Below are 5,920 nucleotides of genomic sequence, written 5' to 3'. Positions count from 1 at the left end.
CCCTCTCTGAACAGCGTCCACACGGATGCCCCTGCTCCCTCTCTGAACAGCGTCCACACGGATGCCCCTGCTCCCTCTCTGAACAGCGTCCACACGGATGCCCCTGCTCCCTCTCTGCATAGCCTCTACGCAGATGCCCCAGCTCCATCTCTGAACCACCTTATGTCACCACCCCCACTCACTCATCACCCAGAGATGAAACGGTCGCTCGCCACACACAAGAGTCAGATTGTGCCACTTCTCTACTAGGAACCCTTCGGTGACTTGCACTGCGCTTAAGAATGACCCCCAGACTTCTTTGTCCCCTGATGAGTTTGAGAATGGTCTGGCCCTCGGCAGCCTCTCCCACATCCGTGTCTCCCTTCCCTATTTTCTTGTGTCTCAAAGAAGCAAGCTTTCCCCTGCCCCAGGTTTCGCAGGTTTGGTGGACTTGCCCTCTGACTGTTGTGGTGTCTCCAAGGCATCACTTTAATATATTATTCCCTCTGTACAATAAACTCTGTCTGTATAGTTGATCGCTTGTGTTGCTTCTCTCTCCTTCCACAGAGTCTGAACTGCAGGCTCCATCGCTTGAGTCTGTACAAGCAAACAAATAAATGGCTAAACATTTGTTCTTAGCCTCTGTCCCCCTGGACCTCAGCACCAAACTCCCAGGACCTTAAGGAGTGTGTACATCTTTTTAAAACCGCCTTCTCTCTCTGTCTGGAAGGTCCTGGCCAAAGCCAGATAGTGGCATTTGCCAATACCAGTGTGCTCACCTTCCCCCACTGGTGTAGAAGATGAGTTTGTAGCTTCTCACCTTCCTGGTACATCTGTTGCTGCCGTTCTTAAAACCCATTTTATCCAGCGACAGAGATTTCTGCTCCACTGTCATCTTGATAATCAAGAGCCACATCTGCGAGTCAGTGGTTGTGATGTCATGGGTGCCTCTCCCGTTCGGGCTTACAGGAGGTGTAGAGTCCCTGTCCCAGCAACGTTCCGCATGCCTTCAGTTCAGGCCATAGAAACTTAAGAAGATATTCTTCAGAATGATTCATAGTCAGCGTTCTGATAAAAGAAACCAACTTAAGTTGCTTAATTCAGAGTGGGATAAGAATCCAGGCGTGTCCATGGAAACGCAGAGCAGAAAGCACATCTGGGGCCTGTACGGGGCCTTGCCTGGGTATCTATTCTGGGAGTCAGAAGTCCATAGAGACTTTCTAATACCAGCTTTCTGGAAGACAGCGTGCAGCTGCTGCAGCTGGTGGTCCCAGCCCGTCAGACCGGCCTCTCGGGTGTGGTTCTTAAGGCGCTGCGGGCTGTAATGGCTCAGTGGGGAAAGTACTGTGTAACTCCTCAGAGACATTTCCATGTTCCTTACCCCAGAGATTGAAGCTGGACAGGGAGAAATGACAGGGAAAAATGTGGAAGGTTTCTGAAGAGATGTGTGACATTGGGAACTACTTTGATGAACAACGTGAGTGTGACAGAAAGTGATGTTAGAGGAAGAGTGTGTGGGTGTGTTTGTGTATGTGTGTGTGTGTACGTGTGTGTGTGTGTGTGTGTCAGAGGTGAAGGATGAAGACCCTAACACCACTTTTGAGATGGCCTGCATGTGGTGAGCTAGGGTCAAGGAGGCACCTTGTGTGTGTGTGTGTCTGTGTGTGTGTGTACGTGTATGTGGGTATGTGTGTGTGTGTCAGAGGTGAAGGATGAAGACCCTAACACCACTTTTGAGATGGCCTGCATCTGGTGAGCCAGGTCAAGGAGGCACCTTCAGGAGACACAAGTAAGAGATGAACAACGAGGCCTTCAGGTGGGGCAGAAGACTCGAGGTTTGACTTTGCCTTTCATCTGCTTAGGTTCGAGTCCCAGCCCCACTACTGACCCTTTGTAGTCAGTTTTGAGACAGGATTTCATCTGTCCCAGGATGCCCTTGAACTCAGATCTGGTAGAGTAACTGAGGATGACCTTAAACTCCAGACCCTCCAGTCTCCACATCCCATATACTGGATTAAAAAAGTGAGCCATGCCCTGTGCTGGGGGATCAAACCCGAGCTTAGGCACGCTACACAAGCATTCTGCTAACAGAGCTGTACCCCATCCTCAACAGAGCTGATGTGCACAGCATCTGAGTTGATGTATAGTGAACACTCAGGAAGGACCCAGTACGTAGAAGCAAAGACAGTTAGCTTCTCATCGACTGCCGCCTAGGGAAATCATTTTATAAATGTGACAAAAGGGGGTTCTGTGTCCCCGATAGTGGGTCTGTTTCTAACGGCAACACTTCAGTAAATAGTGAACCACACTCACACTCCACCCTACGCAGGCAATGAAGACTGGCCGTTGCTCGTGCGTAGCTAGAGATGACATAAGAACCCAGGGGTTCTTTCTCCTCGGGTGTCTTCACCGACCCTCCTGACTTTGGTTAACAGGTGAAATCATAGGATTCCTGTCCGAAATGTTTGGATGGTGTTGAGCGCCAACCCTGTGTTAATTGTCTACTGAGATTCTAGGTGTCTTGCAGGGAGGGGAGACGTACCTTTTTCCTGAGTGAGCAGTTTGCATGCGCACATTTTAACACCCCTTCAGCTATGCGCTCCCTTTGATCCCCAGCTTATTAAAATATGCAAATCTAAATTGTATCTTATTAATGTGATCCTTTGTGTTCGAGCTGTGGGGGTCTGAGGAAAACCCTCCCTTCCTCTAATATATTTGGGTTTTTAATGCGGAAGTAACAGTGTGGACGAGCTTGCTTTTCTGCAGGCCATATTTTCTAATCAACTCTTAGGAGAGCTTTTTTTTTTATTGTGATGCTATTTCTTGCTTTCTTGGAACACAAGGAGATAAGAGTAATGACTTCATTGTCAAGCCCCATGTCGTCTCAGGCATGTCAAGATCCTTATTAATTTCCCATTATTTCTTCAACATGACAGTGGCTCTGGCTTGCAGGAACATCCTGGATGTATGTATTAAAGATGGGCCTGATGGTGGAGATAGTTAATCCACTATCTGCAGCGGACTCACACGCGTGCATCCCCCTGCCTCCACAGGCTAGCACGGTGCGTGTCACATTGTAGGTGTCCCGCTAGTCCCTTGTGTGACTGTGAAGAGCAATCCTTGGAGCCTTGTGTCCCCATGTTGTTACAACTTTTCTTTCCTAAAGAAATTGAGCATTTGAGGTGTAATTGGAATCAGGTTCAGAATCGATCCCACAGGACTACAGATGTGTTTTCCTCCCGTGTCCCCTTTCCTCCCCTGCCAGCTCCTCTCACTCACCAGTCTCTCCGTGTCCTCGAATCAACTCCCTCCTCCTGTCTAGTGATTCTTTTTCTGGAGATCAAAGCTAATTATTTTACAGAAGTCATCGTATGGAAACGGTCGTTTCGTATTTACAAGGTTGTCAATACGTGCCCCTCCCTACCCTAGTAAAGCTCATTCTGAAATAGTCTTGGGGTAGTGAGAGTCTTGGTGTGGTGGAAAAAGCAAATGACCTGTTTAATAACCAGAGGAACAGCCATGGGCACCACAGGTACTCTCTGTGAGCCCTGCCTGTGTTATCTCACTTAACCTTGCCGACAGCCTGAGGTGGTTTGGACCCTTGCGACTGTACGCTCATTAAGTAGATGTGGAACTGGGGAGCTTTGCGGTGGAAGGACTTGCCTAAAGCTCCTGGTTTTAGGGCTCAGACGCAGGATGCAGCTCCAGGACTCTGGTTAAGGGACTGTAACCTTTACCACCGGGTCACTACCATTAGGGTTTACCTGCTGTGGGACTGCTTGAATTCCTCCAGGCTCCCTTTGCTGCTTTTCTCCCCTTGTTGATTGAAATTTTAGACTAGGGCACGTTCAGCCCTAAAGTTTTATCTCTCTTACTAATTGTTTTAAAATGTTCTGAGGTGCCACCAGAAGGCAAAAGGCACCTCCCCGCCCCCCGCCCCACAACACACACACACACACACACACACACACACACACACACACACACACACACACACACATGTTCTCTGTAGCACACACAGTAGAGATTTCTGCTGCCTCTGTCATCACACCATTCATTTCCAGTAGGCAGAGATTATTATAGCTTACACACCACACACACACACACACACACACACACACACACACACACACACACACACACACGCTGCTACCTGTGGCTTTCTGACATCTCCCGCAGTGCCCCCAGGAAACAGATACCTGCGGAAGCAACATGGTGGGAGGGAAGAGTGCAGGGCCTATTTTTAACAGGAGCCTCCTGCTGCTCCACTCTCCACAGCCCTAGGAAGGAGGCTTCCCTGCCCCTAGCCCCACCCCGCATTGCAGTTCATAAAGGAAGTCAGGCACCTCTGCCGCCTAGTACAGAAGACTTTGATGTGCTGCGTGCAGGGATGGCAGGTGCAGCTTTCTGTGTCATTCCGTGACATGTGCCAGCTGACACGAAGTGACTTGCAGTGGCAGAGGCCTGCTTGGTGATAGCAACTTCTTTTGTCTTGATAAAACTGGTTACCCTTTCTCCTAGCGGTCAGGGCATAAGCTTGTCTTTTCTGAATATTCTGAAAGAACAGACATCAGAAAACACTGCAGTGCAATGGAGCAGGATAAACCGCCAGCCGCAATTAGGAGGGCAGATGAGCTTGACCTTGGATGACTGACAGCTGCCTCGGGAGCTAGTCACCAGCTCTCTGTCAAAGCCAAACAGCTCTCTTTCCAAGCCATTTCTACCGTCTCTCCATGGGCTGGCTCACTGCACACTTTAGAGTGTGCACACTAAGGGTTCTCTGCCTGTTTTATAATACAGGGATCCACGTGGTTAAGTGTTAAGTAAACACTATAATGTCCTCACAAACACCCGCCAACCCAACTAGCTATAGACAGTCCCCACCCTTCCCCCAATAATTATTCTGTATCCTTTTTTCATCCCAGGGGGTGGTTTAGTTTGAAGATTCAGACCTCTGCCCTACCGCCGTACCCCCTCCGACCTCACCCCCAGGTCTGAGGAGGGGCTCCAGCCATGTGTTTAAATGATTTTTTTTAAAATGTTGGAAATTTACTGAAGAGGTTTCTGCTACAGTTGATGATGAACACTCATATTCCAGTCTGACCTTTTCCTTTCTCACATCCCTCCTGCCCTGCAGGATGGCACAGGATGGCATTTGAATACCTCTAAGGGGAAGTTGAGGATGGATATGAATTGAGTTTGGGTGTTGGTCTCAGGGTTTTTATTGCTGTGAATGGACACCATGACCAAGGCAACTTTAACGAAGCAAGACATTTCCTTCAGGATGGCGCAATAGTTTTAGAGGTTCCGTCTGTTATCTTCATGGCAGACAGGGTGCTGAAGAAGGAGCTGATTACAGGAAGTGAACTGTCACACGAAACAAAGCTTGAGCAAAGAAGACCTCAAAGCCCAACCCTGACAGTGACACACTTCCTCCAACAAGCCACACCTACTCCAACAAAGCCATACCTCCTAATAGTTCCACTACCTACGGGAGCCATTTTCTTTCAAACCACCACAAGTGTATAGTATTTCATGAGCCCCAGTTACTTCTGTGATGTCACTATTAAAGGTGTCAAGTGTAGGGACTGTAGAGTGGCTTCCAGGATGCTCAGAGTCAGGGGTCAGAGGTCACATAGTGTCAGTGTTGTATCTTGGGTTGCCCACACCTAATGCTGGCAGAAACAGGAGTAAACCAAAGTTGAAGTGTATAATGTCAGAAACGCTTAGAGGAACAAGAATTCAAATGCATTAGCGTGGCAGATTATAGTTGATCCATTTCTGGCTGACACCTGCTCACACTGAGGACATTCTCCCGTGAGGAAGAAGCTCAATGGTGTAGTCCATATAATTATACCACCTTGTCCTGCCTGAAACATCACATTGTCTTTCTCAGTGACAGCCTCCTATATTGTTTTTTTGTTATTTATTTTTTTTTTTT

General features: G+C 48.3%; 1 protein-coding gene across 6 annotated transcripts in view; it reads left to right on the top strand.

Annotated features, from left to right (window-relative positions):
- The window catches only part of Gfra1 (GDNF family receptor alpha 1), a 218,765-nt gene that overhangs the window by 122,111 nt on the left and 90,734 nt on the right, over window positions 1–5,920 (top strand). The window lies entirely within an intron of this gene.

This window comes from Microtus ochrogaster, chromosome 8 (genome assembly GCF_000317375.1).
Source record: "Microtus ochrogaster isolate Prairie Vole_2 chromosome 8, MicOch1.0, whole genome shotgun sequence".
In the NCBI taxonomy this organism is placed as follows: domain Eukaryota; kingdom Metazoa; phylum Chordata; class Mammalia; order Rodentia; family Cricetidae; genus Microtus; species Microtus ochrogaster.
This window is presented reverse-complemented; position numbering and strand designations above follow the sequence as displayed.